The sequence below is a fragment of the Haplochromis burtoni genome, unplaced genomic scaffold (assembly GCF_018398535.1).
Source record: "Haplochromis burtoni strain Fernald_Lab_line unplaced genomic scaffold, NCSU_Asbu1 Contig_271, whole genome shotgun sequence".
NCBI classification, from domain to species: domain Eukaryota; kingdom Metazoa; phylum Chordata; class Actinopteri; order Cichliformes; family Cichlidae; genus Haplochromis; species Haplochromis burtoni.
The window spans coordinates 353,941-366,093 of NW_024582632.1; positions in this window are offsets into that span (position 1 = coordinate 353,941).

Consider the following 12,153-nt stretch of genomic DNA (forward strand, 5'->3'; position numbering starts at 1 on the left):
ATATAATTTATACAGTATTTATAAACTGTATTGTAAAGAGCAAACGAGAGATAGACTTACTGATCCACTTCACCACTCAGACTGGATGAGTGTGGCAGGATGGATGCAAAGTGAGGGAAGTTGAGACTTAAACTTTTCCAGAATGAAGCTGTGGAGTTGCCAGAAGGTAGAATACCAGATTTATAGGACAGGTGCAAGTACCTGTGAACTATGCTAAAGACGCCCAAAGGTCATCTACAGTACTTTCAGAGTATCCAGAGGGTAAGACAGCTGTTGAAAGCCAGCTGACCAATAGGAATGCGATCTAAACCATGAATCCATAAACTCTACTGGTCATCAGATACCCAACTGGAATAATAAGGTGGCCACAGGAAGAGATAGAGGCAAGATGACAGTATACTAAAACTCCTCATAATGGATGGAGGTCTTCACTCGAAGTCTACGAGCAATGGAAAGAGGATCAGTGAGTTTCAGTTCCTCAATCCAGGATTAAACACACAGCATCTGTGAAGAAGATGGCTCCCCGGGATGAGTTGCTCCAAGAATGGCAGGCAGCTGAAGACAGATGGTGATGAGGAACAGAACAGGAAGAGGAAATATCATGGATGACCAAGCCCCTACATGGAATGTTACATTGACAAAAAGATAAAGTGGTTGACAACAAGAAATCCTACCAGTGGCTAGAAAAGGCTGCCTGAAAGCACACGGCAGCGCAAGAATAGGCCCTAAGCACAAGATCCATAGGAGCAGGCGTGTACCACAGCTGACAGGACCCAGGTTCAGACTGTGGGTGGCTGTAGCTCAGTAACCAGAGCAGGTCATCTACTGATCGGAAGGTTGGTATTTTGACTGGCTGCTCCAATCCGCATGCCAAATATTCCTGTTACCTCAAGTTACTCTCCAATCCATCCATCAGAGTACAAATGTGTGTAAATGGTAGATAAATGGTAAATGGCCTGCATTTGTACAGTGCTTTTCTAGTCCTTAAGGACCCCAAAGCACTTCACACTACATTCAGTCATCCACCCATTCACACACACATTCACACACTGGTGATGGCGCACTGACAGAGGCGATAGGAAGATAGAAGATAGAAAGCACTTACAGGAAAAAGCGCTTGTATAAATGGGTGAATGATTCATCTTGTATAAAATGTTTTGAGTGCTCCTGAGAGTAGAACAGCGCTGTATAAGAATCAGTCCATTTACTGTGCAAGAGACTAACCAACAGATAATACCAGAATAATAATACCAGATAATACCAGAATATAAAATACAGGCTGGGACAGGATACACTGAGAGACAGAACCAAATGACTGGGATAGTGTAAAGAAATATATGTGATTTACATGGACTATAGTCTCAAAGTCCCAGTAGGAGACAAAGTCAAAGCTGGTTGAGAAGAGCAGGTCTAGGATCCTGCAAGACTTCAGGTTCGAGACAGACCTGCTGGTTTACCAGACACACTGAATCTGATTGTGGATTTACAAGGAGCCAATGAAGAGAAGTCAATGTAGGAAATAAATTCTCAAATACATTGTTGTATTTGAGAAGATGCAGGGGTAAGGTTGCTCTAAAAAACTGTGCATAGTACAGGTCAGTCAGTCAGGTCACCTGGAAGTGTTCCATAGAGTCTCATCAAAAAACAATGGACACAGCAGTGTAGTCACCTCAGCCTGCAGGACAGGACTGGACCCCAATTACAGGGTCTATACACTTTGTGGATGAGACTGTTATCAATGCTTTTAATAGCATTTTTCGAAAGGTGGAAGTAAAAAATGAGAAATGTACATAGCATCAAGGGCAGTTCAGGGTTGTTTTGGTTGCTTGACGAACTGTTACTGCATGGAGGAATTTGACATTTTAAACATCAAAGTAATGTAGAGGTTTTTTAATGCCTTGTAAGATTTCCAGTTTTGTAATTCCTGGATATTAAACATTCTTTCAGCGGAGGTTTAGCCCACCAGCACAATTTCCTTGAACTTGTGTGTACTAATCTTTGGCAATTCCTCTTGTAATCGGGATGTTCATGTCCTACTGTAGGTTGGTAAAAAGAAAACTATAGAAGAGGATCAGTGACTGCTTGGCATCTGTCAGAGAAGAGTCTTTTTTTCTTTAGTGTAAAACAAGAGGATGGAGAAATTTTGACCTTTATTTTAATACAAAGTTTTTGTTTTGTATTTGTGCCCATTCTATACCATCAAAATGCTAAAATGAGGATTAATAAGTTTCCAGATGCTCTTAATTGTGTTGTCTACAAATAAAGATGCAAACACAAAGTCATTTCAGGAACTCTGTCTGGTCTTATTTCGTGGGTCTGCACTTACCACTCTGGAAGCAAGACTAAGTAAGAGTTTAATTCTGTTAACAGACTGCTCCCTGCACACTGGGGCAAGCCAGGCTCAATGGGGCCTGATTTATGTGCTGACAGGCTATGGAGGCTCAGTGTTCTGTGTGCACTGGAAGACAGATCACTGCTGGAAGCTAAATAAAAAATCAATGAGAGTGAAGCTGGTTGGTTAGGGAGAGCGTCCGCTCGGCTTGAGTTTAACAGCGTTTTAACTCTCCGCTGACTGAGGTTGGGGGAACGGCCATCGATTTTGCCCCACTGCAACCCCAGCCCCATCACCTTCCTTTCTGTCTTTTAATAAGTCAGTTTGGTGTGTGTGTGTGTGTGTGTGTGTGTGTGTGTGTGTGTGTGTGTGGTGTGTGTGGTGTGTGTGTGTTTGTGTGTGTGTGGTATACTTTCGTTTCTTTTTCTGTCAAAGACTGAGATGTGAGTATGTAAGTGAGGGTAACACACCTTTTAAGACTCACATAAACTTTTAATATACTTTTCAAAAAATTAAAGGAACTTCATCAAGTCATCAAGTCAAGTCCTTCAAACTTCTGGTGTATTGATCTGGTCGGTTCAGTAGCAGACGATGTTGTTAATCTGTTTCAGCTGCATTGGTGCTATTGGAATTAACAACAGATGCACAGATGCATTGGCCATACTTGGACCAAGGTTGCACTGGTACTCCAACTCCAGGATGCCACATCATTATGTGCCATTTCCAGGAGTTTTGTTGTGTCTTCCAGCACAGACTCAAAAACACGGAAAAGATTACAGGAAACAGACAATTACTCCAGGAGAGGTTGATAGGAGAGCTCCCTTACAGGCTTTCACAAAGCTTCACAGATGTTCCAGCATTTTCCATCACATTAAACTCTTTAAGATTTAAGTAACCCCTACACTTTACTATAAAAATAACTTATAATGAATAAAAGAAAATGAACATATAGTGACTCTGTACATTTTGCTCAAAGAAACCACATGATGCCATCATGAATATGTCACACCGTCAAATGTATGTGGTGTTTATGGAAAGGACCAAGTTGTCTGTCGAGCAGCCTATTTAAATGCACGCCTTTCCCTGTCATATTAAACTTTAGAGTATTTGCTGCTTTTTTGAGGTGTTCCAGGAGAAGGTGTGGTGCTATGTTGCTTTTAATAAACTCTATTATGGGGATAAAACTTACATTTGTAGACTTAAAGGTAAATACAAGGCTTTTATATACAGGGATTTGTTGCCATGTCTAGTACCACTAACTGAAAGGATCACCAATTACAGGTTACAGTTTCAGTCTTGAATAAATAAATATTTTACAACTTGTCGTTTCATTTAACGTATTCAAATCACAGGTGGAATAATGCTTTAATATTTGCTTAAAACGAAAGCTGTAAACATCCATCAAAAGCAAGTGAAAAGGTTTAAGAAAAATGAATTAATAATATGTAATGATGTACAGTGAGTACAGCTAAGATTGATAGAAAAAAGGACTTTTGTTTAGTACTGGGAAAATCTCAAATTTGACAGTGCCAGACAAGTAAGGGTCACCAACAGCACAACAATTAGTCCTGTGAGAAAAGACATTTTATGTCCGTGGAGCTGTTACCAAAATGTCTCAACAAATGGGCATCTAGTTTTAGATATTGTGTAAAACAAAAGAAAAAACTAATCGGCCTGGCTGCTAAAGTACAGTAATGGACAAAAGTCAATGAGCAAAATGAGCCACCCCTCAATTTGTTGTGTTTTACTTTTTTTCCTCGTAATGATTTAGTGGTCTTAAGCGGTTCTTCTCCAGGCTTTGTGAAGGTCTCTCAAACCTTGTCCTCATACACTGATTGCTTTTTTTCAGTTCGGTCCTTGTGCATGAGCATTTTCAGAGGAACCTTTGAATCATGTAAGCATAAAAATGGAACTAGGGGCGATCGTGGCTCAAGAGTTGGGCGTTGGTTTGGGTTAGGACCGGAGAGAAATGTTAATATTAGTTTGTTCCCTGATTTTTGGTGCCCACTCCACTTGTCATATAAGTTGGATTGTAGGGGGCGGGGTTTAATAAGAATATTTTCTTCTTCCTGCTCCTTTTCACACATGGTTGTAGTGCTTTATTGATAGAAAGTGTGGTTGGTTTGTTTGATCTGTTGTACCAAGTGTGAAATAAATAAATTAATTAATTAAATGAAATGAGAGTTGGGCGTTCGCCTTGTAATAGGAAGGTTGTGGGTTCGAGCCCCGGCTTGGACAGTCTCGGTCGTTGTGTCCTTGGGCAAGACACTTCACCCGTTGCCTACTGGTGGTGGTCAGAGGGTCAGTGGCGCCAGTGTCCGGCAGCCTCTGTCAGTGTGCCCCAGGGTGGCTACAATGTAGCTGCCATCACCAGTGTGTGAATGTGTGGATGACTGGATGTGTAAAGCGCTTTGGGGTCCTTAGGGACTATATATAGTAAGGCGCTATATAAATACAGGCCATTTACCATTTAGACCAAGAAAAGAACCAGTGTTGTGTTTGCAGATGACAACCAACCAACAACACATCTGTCCCCATTTCTTTAGCTGCATCTATGAACAGTGCTGAAGATAACATAGTTCAACTTGAATAAAAGAGTAAATTCAGCAGACTCGAAAAACAGACATGACATTTAAAACAAGAAATCACATTTTGAAGCTGCTGATTTCATTCACTACATAAAAATACAATATTAATATTACAAAATAATATTTACTTTCATACAAGTGTGGGTGAACGCAGGACACAGACATTTAAACAGATGATAATATAGTCTGTTAAAAACGATTTCCCCTTCCTAATTTATTAACATTTCAATATTACTCACACCTGTGTAAATAGGCTTTCGATACCTGTGTCAAAAGGTAGTTGCGCTCTTTAGATTATAGAGGATTAATCCTTTAATCGTTTTTAGGACGCTGAGGTCAGTTTTGTGAGCCACACCAAAGGCCGATCACTATCAGACCTGTTGAGTCAAGAAATCACTGAAAAAGAAGCTGACGAAGTGAAGTAGGTTAAAAAAGCAACACATCCTGCCATGATCTTAAAGAAATGTGATGTTAAGCTCAGAACAACAACAATTATTATATTATTAAAAATTAATAAAGAGACTGGGCTAAAGTGGCAGCAGTGGCAAAGCAAAAATCACTGTTGATGAAAAAAGAACAAAAACTCTTGTCTCACATTTACCAAAAAACATCTTAATATCCCCAAGCCTTGAAAAAATATTCTATGGACTCAAAAGAATTGATCTTTTTGGAAAGCTTGAGTCAAATTATATCTGGCATAAAACACAGCATTTTAGAAAAATAACATCACAGCAGCAGTCAAACAGGAGGTGATGGATGAGGGAACCATGAAACCCGCTCTCTTCCAGATAAATCCTGAAGCACAATCTCCACCTATGAATGGCTCAACAAAAGTAAAACAGAAAAACAATATGAACATTCTGGAGTGGCCAAATCAGAGTCTGTACATAAATCAGAGAGAGATGCTTTGAAAGGACCTTAAACTCAAAAACGGTCCAATATGGCTGAATGAAGAACATTTCTCCACAGTGATGAAGCCTGGCAGGTCTGGATGACTTTCTTCCCTTAATAAATTAAATCTGCATTTAAAAACAGCATTTTGCATTTACTTGTTTATGTCTAATACAATACAATAAAATAATAACATTTGTTTGAGGATCTGAAACTTTTGAGTGTCGCCAATGTCTAGAATAAGAAATCAACTCGGAGGCCGATAGTTTTCTGTGGCACTGTCCACTTTCATTAATGACCAGACAAAAGCAGAGCTCGCACCAAGTCACTCAGTGTTTGTATAAATAAAATCCCTGGGCAACAATTTCTCAACATCATTACTGTTTTTAAAAAAATGTAGAAGTTTAGCAAGACTGCCAAACCGTAATGAAATATTTCCATGACACTTATGTTTAGATAAAAAAGTGTGCTGTATTGTGCCCTCTCACCCCTACTGCAGCCCTCTCTGACTGGCTCTCCCTGATCACCCTAATGAGGCCTGGGCATGAAGCAGGGCAAGAGGGCAGCGCCATTATCCCATGTCTCCCCCATTAAAATCACTTCCAACAGCAGTGACTGTCCAACATGCAGTCATCCTCCACTACAATTAGCGAGTAAAATTATGCAAATATAAAACAGGGGAGCTGCTGTAAGGATGCACAACACAGAGATGGGGAGGTGATCTGAAGGAAAAGTGAGGAGGCGGGTCGTCCAGAGGGCAGACAGTGATTAGTAGCATCAATGTATCCATCGTCATGGAGATGATGTTGTTTGGGTGGGGACAGAGTGAGGTGACTGAGTGACAGGAGTAATTACTTAGGAGAGGTCACCCTGGGGTGATAGGGGGTGAGACGGCACTGCTAGGGACCCGCCGGCCCCCTGTGTCACTAACAGCCACCTACTGAACTTTGCACAGCCCCGTTACAGAGAGGTCGCTGTACATACGCTTTACTAACAATAGTAAGCGCTGAGCTTTACATGCATGTAAATCTGACTTTGCCCACCTCCAAACTCTTACAGTCCACTAAATGACCATTACGTTTGTTATTCTTGAACACATTCTGTCCTTTTTCCATCAGGACATTTCTAGTCTTCTTGATTTGCATATTTTGAGTCTGTAGTGTTCAGCTAATGACTGTGACCTGTCCGGGGTGTACCCTGCCTCTCGCCCAGTGGCAGCAGGGGTAGACTCCAGCCCTGGATGGCGGGACCTAAGCTTATTAATTTATTTCTTGAGCAACAGGTGAGCAACTGAAAAGTACAGATTTTTGTCCTGATGTTGGACACTGTCTTATGCTTAAAGCTACTGATTCGTTCATATTTGTGGACTGCATTTTTAAGCTAACGTTAGCAGGTTGTGCACATTCCTGGTGCTATGTGGGAAAGAACGGCATTGAGGTAAGGCGCTTTGGAGCAAGCATAAACCCTCCTCAAGTCCTTTATCTAGAAATTAAATCCCAGCCATGAGGAAGGGAAAAGTTAAAGAAGTTCTATTTTTTTAAGTTCTGTTAGAACAGTAAACAAAAAAAACAGAAAAACCCAATTGCATGAAAAGTGCTTCAGTATCGCACACAGAATCTTAAAGTTGTAATTTTAGCTCAAACCAAAATATTGTCCTGACCCTCGTCAGCCCCTCCCATAGTATCACTAATAACAATTTAACTGTTTCACTATCAGTCGATGTCACCCCTCTGATGGGCTGTTACATAATAAAAGGCTTTTTGCTGACAGGGACAAATGATTGCTTCAGTTCAGTTTGAGGAGCATGTTTTGTTGTTGCTCAGTCATATAAAATTACCACGTTGAGTCCACCCTGCACGCACTGATACAGTTTCTAAACTGTCCTTGAATATGTTAAAAAACACACGAGGACTAAAACTCTACCCTCTAAAAGCTTCAAACTGATGCTCACAAGCACAGAAGCACGAGAACACACAAAAACACACACTCACAGACAAAGCCTGAGGGGAAGTGACAGAGCCACCTGGAAGCGCTGCAGAGCCTGCTGTGAGTAGAGGAGTGGAGCTCTCTCCACAGATCAGCCCCACAAAGGGATCTCTCTGTCAGTGGTTTACTTCTCTTCATACGACTTGTCACCACGTTCTTCCTCTTTAGTGCTTTTCTCTCTTAGATGAAGCCGTGTTAGAGTGAGGGTGGAGGAACGGCGCTCTAATGCATTCAGAGGAGGTTGGTTGTGAAGTCTGGTTCCCCCCATGCTCTTCCTCCGAGGCTGGTCTATTGATTGTTGTGTGCGTTGCTGCTTCCTGAGATCCCCGTCAAGCCTTGTTATACCAGCAGCGTTCCTTTGCCTCCCTTTGGCAGGTAACTACAGCGGTGCAGTCTCGGATTTTAACAGTTCCTGAGCTTCATCTGACACGTTCAGGCTTTTTTCTCAGTATTAGTCTTCATTACATTTGGTCCTGAATGGGCATTACTTTGTAGTTTTGACACACTGCTTGCCAATTAAAATGTAAAACTAAATTTCTTCTTAATTTCTGTCAACAAAATTTTAATTTCTGTAGGTGCTGGTTTTCACGGTGTTTCCTCTGCTACTCTCGAATTCCCAAAATAAAGCTTAGTGAATGTCTTTAATCGCCAGAATCTAAGCATGGACAGAGCAAATTTCAGCAAGCACCTTTAATATTAAAGACTGAGTAAACACAGTTTTTACATGACTTTTATTTATTAAGGGAAATGAGTTATCCAAACCTACCTGGCCCTATGTGAAAAGTAACTGTCTCCTTGGAAAACTGAGTAGAGTTTCACAAGCTGATCATCAATATGTGATTACTGCCAGACCCGCTGAATCAAGAAATCAGTGTAGTTGGCTAAAATATCTCAAAAACACCCACCAATCAACAGAAAAAGCTGGGAAACAAACGTTTTCACATCTATGAGTTACAAAAATATCACAAAGTCATGTCTAAAGCTGGGAGCCAATGGAGAAAACCTGGAGTAGTGGTAAACTTTCCCAGGAGTCTTTCCCAAAATTACTCCAAGAGCACATCAACAACTCATCCAGGAGGGAACAAAACCCCAAACAACATTTAAAGAACTGCAGCTCTCACTTGTCCCAGTTAAAGTCCACAGCAGGTGAAAACCACTGCTGACCAAAAAGTCCGTTCTTTTTATATACATGTAGCACCAAATCACAACAACCGTCACCTCAACAACACGACAATAACAGAAAGAAAACCCCAACAGTCAGAAGGCCCCCTGAGCGACAGTGGGAAGGAAAAACTCCCCACAAAGCAAATGAATGTGACGCTGTATCTAAACATAATAAAGCCTATGCAAAGCGAGATATCTGCTTGTGATAGAGCAACTTATTGAGTGACAGCATATGAGCGAACCAAAGAGTGACTGGAAAGCCTTCAGGGTGCCGACAGCCGACTTTTCCTTCCCATGTTTTCCTGAACACGTTCACGGCAGTCACACCGACTAACTGGATAGCCTTAAAACTTTGTGGGGAGCTTCTGAAAAGTTGATCCGAGTAAATATTTTATGTAGGCCATTTTTGTGTTTGATTACCCAGCTTGCTGATGTGTAGTGCAGCCCTGGGAGCACGGGGAGGACAAACTCGACCCACCGTTTGCCACTCATTTGATGCACTCATCCATACAAGCTCCCTCCTTCACTTTCTCTCGCTCTTTGCTCTGCCCATTAACTTCAATTAATGTGATGGTTCATCAGCGGTGAAGGACTCTGTCACGGGGATGTACCCCACTACTTATCTGATTACTCTTAATGGGAGAAAATACGATAAACAAATTCAATTATCCCTGACCTATTTCCAGTGGTGGGGACATGAGATTATTATTCATGTCATCTCTGACGTATGAATATGAAGAGGTCTAATTACCTTGGTGTCACATTATGGATGGACAGGGTATGTAAATATATTCCGTATTCATGGTGATGAACCTCTCTGTTTTGTAAAGGCCAGAAAGGGAGTGAGCGATACTGGAGATGAACACCCCCTGTTGTGTCCTCGGTGGCCATCAATTCTTCACCGAGAGCGGCCTTCGTCCGCCTGTATTGATGATAGGAGTGCCGGCACCACGGAGTCCTCCAGCAACCACACAAATGATGAAGACGGATGGATATAGATTTCATTAAATCTGGACCTGACTACATGAAGATTGAAGGAGGTAATTGAAGACAAAGGCACGCTATGTTTACCAATCCAGCTTCTTATCATCTAAATCCCACTTTTAAGCCTTTCGCACACATGCGTTACAACAGCTGAGCCTGTAACGGCATGTAATGTTTGCTTTTTCTTCTTTATATTAAACTACTCTTACGCATAATTCCTCTTCAAATCAGTTCTGGTGGTTGGTTCAGTCGTCTCGTTTACCTTAACACTGTTTAACTGTAGGAGACGCGTTTACCAGCTTAGATTACACAGGTTACACATTTCTGAACATTGCTATCATCAAGAAGTAGGATTTAAAATGAACGTGTCTGCATGTCTGCTGGTTGCTCACAGATTTTAAGGTGAGGACATGCCGCGTGTTTCCAGCTCGTTCCGTTGCCTTGAAGTTGACAAAAGAAATAACACAGTCACCATGTGGAGTTAGGACTAAGGCTTTGACGAATAAGCTATTTTTTTAGAAACTAAAAGATGTAACTTTACACAAAGCCTCGGGGTTTTCAATTAATCTATTAAAAGGGTTCAAATGAAGTTAATCCAAACTCTACGCCTGACCTTACACAATGACTGAAGACGTTACAAACATAAAGTGCCAGTATAGATGCTTCAATATGAAATATTATAGAAAATAGGTGAAACAAATACATAAGATATAATAAATAAACTCCATATAGTCCTCTTTTTAATTTATTTTTGCTCAGTATGAAGACGATTTAAATATTGTGCAGTATAAGGTGACTTTTTTGTAGTGCTCCTCAGCATGGCCTGTCTATGGAATAGCATGGGCTCCCTCTGTTGGCCAGTTGCCGGCTTGTACTCTAGCTTTGATAGAGGTGATGTGGGGCCAGTGTGACTGTCACCGGAGATAAAAGGAGGTTCAGGAGTGTTTGGGCCACTGCTCCTGTTTCATCTCATAAAGGGAAACAAAAACTGAAGAAATTCACTTGAATTAGCCGTTGCTGAGAATGAGTGTCTGCTGCTCTCAGTCCTGTGCTTCCTTACATTGAGCTGTTGACTGCTCATGTTCAAACCTTTATGCTTCTTTATGTGCCTTTCTTTCCCGTTTCTCTTCTCTAACTCACAGCCCTCTCCACTTTTCCCGTTTGTGTGTGTGCACGCATGTACATGTGAGAGAGAGTGTGTACATTTCTCTGAATACACTGGCGCTTGTGTCTCGGAGAGTTCACTGACTCTAAAGGATCGATGAAGGGAGGAGATTCAGAGCCAATTATTTTCAGCTTAATGGTCCCTGGGGTGTAGGGGTGAGCAACAACAAAACGCCTTCAAGAGACATCAATTCTGGACAAGCCAGATCCTCCATCTCTGCACTGCCACAGTGTGGGCATCAACTCCCAGCTCTCAGGAGGAGAGGGAAGTGCACGTACACTGAGAAACACGTGCACGGCAACAACAGCTGGAATGTGTAGACTCAGAGCAGCGCCATGTGACACACTAAACCAGCTTGATGGCAGACAGGTAAAGGAAAAGAAATCTGCTCAAAGCCGGAGGAAAGGGAAAAGGAAGCCAGTCCACTTCTTATCCATCCTTGGTTAGGCTTCCATCTTGTTTTAGACACTTGCTAGATAAGCAAACATTACTGCAATGAAAACCTACATGAACCCAGACTGGCTGCCAGTGACCCAGTGGATGTTTACAGGTTCAAAAGTGATTGTTTTGTTGTCTTTTTCTCACTGTGCAAAGCAGTCACGGAGACTATTTGGCCGTGCATGACCGCTTAGCACTTGACTGTTTCTCAGTTACGTCATTATGTCACTGATTTCATTAATGTCGTGATCTGGAATTCTTGTTTTACCCTCAGTTGAAGGTGGGCAGGCCCTAGGCTCTGCCTGCTTGTGGAGCCTTCTGGTGTCCCGCCCTTCACACCTGAAGCGACCAGTATTTAAGGACCAACTCAAGCTTCTACTCTCTGCCAAATTGTCATATATTGGCTACAATAATCAGGCTCTTTCACGAGTCTTGTGGTCCCTGGTGCTAGCATCCTTGCTCAGATGACATCTCTCATCGGCTGAAGGGCTCATATTGCCAGACTGAGACCGTTTCCTCTGGTCTGCAGTCTCCAGCCCAGAGGAAAGGTTTTGGAAAAGCTTTGATAAATACTTATAGTTACAATCACGTGTCTGTCCACCCTG